Genomic DNA, 1,760 nt, shown 5'->3' with positions numbered 1-1,760 from the left:
TAAAAGAGCTTAGGTTAGGGAAAATGAAATTTAGCTGTTATTGTGATGCCAAGAAATGTTAGCTAGGCAATGAAGGTAACTAGGTAGGCTGAGCATGCTTCAATCCTTCCAAAGGATAAAAGTGGCTAACTTGTCACATCAGCAACGAATTTTCAATTAAAACACAGCCATAATGAGTTGCTTTCAGGCTAATGTCTTGTACATATTCTTTTTTTTTTTTTTTTTTTTCCAACGACAAAATGAACTTTCACCAATTCTAACAGTTTCTAAACTAATGAACATACATAAGCATAGATGATAACCCAGAATGAACAAAGAACCTGTGTATAACATCCAAGCACAAATGCATGGACACATGCAGCAGCACAGTTATTGTGCTGCTGTAGAAACCCTAGCGAAGCGTTCTTTAGCTATGAGTTATTGAAGTGCCAACTGTATTGCTGCAATAATACTTTAATCGTAGCCCAGTGGAACTAAAACAAATACAAGTAACACCAAACACTAGTCCTTGCTTTTACTTAGTGCTGGAGCTCACTTGTATTTATAAACAAAAGCCCTCTGCCCATTCAAAATATTTTGGAGGCTGCTAAAGAAAGGCCCATGTTTAATGGATGGGATCCATTCAACACATGGGGTCCCTCACATAAAGAAGAAAGCACGCTCCTCTCTCTTTTAGTCATAATGCAAGATTGTGGCAACACCTATAAGCTCACCCAGATGAGTGCTTCTCAGCCAAAAACATTTGGGTAGAAAATAGATCCTCTGGAGAAGTGAACCTAAAGCCTCACGCTACAGATGAGTTGGCAACAAAAGGGTGTGTGCTCCATTAGGCAGTCACAGTTGGCAAAATATGAACAGCATCAACAGTGGTAAATTAAAAGTATAGCAAAGAACCCAAGCTGACCAATGTGAGCCAGAGACAAAACGAAGTGCTGGCTGTGCTGGTGGGAGGAGGAATCAGCAATGATCAGGTCACACAAAACTCCACAGCGTTTGGGAATAAGCAGATTACCATTCAGAGCACACGGAACTGGGATAAAACTAAACTCTCCAAGACATCTCTCTTCGCGGCATTTGTTTCTAGTCCTTTTGTTCCCCGCAGACCTCTCAGGAGCTCCCTGCACCCTTCTGCCCCCTTCGCTGACTCGCTGCCCTCACCCCAGTCCGCCTATGCCCGGGCTCCCTCTGCCCTTTGTGAGAGTGTGAGAGAGGTCGGGGGAGCCCGACCGTGAGAGGGCACGGCCTCTGAAGAAGGTGGCTGTAGAGGAGTCCCATGCGCGAGGGAGAAGCGTGGGGGGAAAAACGCGGCGGGACGGCAATAAGGTCGGAGGACGGCGGGTAAACAGGGACGGCGGAGGAGCTGTGGCTGACGGCCGATCAGGAGGCAGCCTCCGGACCGAGCTGCGGCCAGCGGGGTGCTCGGGGCGGGTGACGCGCGGGGCCGGGCGGCGTTCGGGAAGGCAGCGGCAGGTAGCGGCACACACCGCGGGGTGCTCGCCCTTCCCCCGCGCGCAGGGGAGCCGAGAGGAGGTGGCGGGGGGGGGAAGGGGGGTGCGCGGCGGGGGGGATTAGCGGGACGCCGCGGCCCCGCCTACCCCCTTCGCATCCCGGGCGCGATGAGAAGGGGAGATGGAAGCGAGCCGGCGGGACTGGCACCATGACATTGGCCGGCTTCGTGGTGGCGCTGGTGCTCGGGGCGCTGCCCGGAGCCCGCGGGCCGGGGCAGGTCTCCGCCGGCCTCCCCGCCGCTCGAGCCCCAC

The sequence above is a fragment of the Centrocercus urophasianus genome, unplaced genomic scaffold (assembly GCF_019232065.1).
Source record: "Centrocercus urophasianus isolate 14NV4802_14NV808 unplaced genomic scaffold, USGS_Curo_1.0 seq_13, whole genome shotgun sequence".
NCBI lineage: Eukaryota > Metazoa > Chordata > Aves > Galliformes > Phasianidae > Centrocercus > Centrocercus urophasianus.
This window is presented reverse-complemented; position numbering follows the sequence as displayed.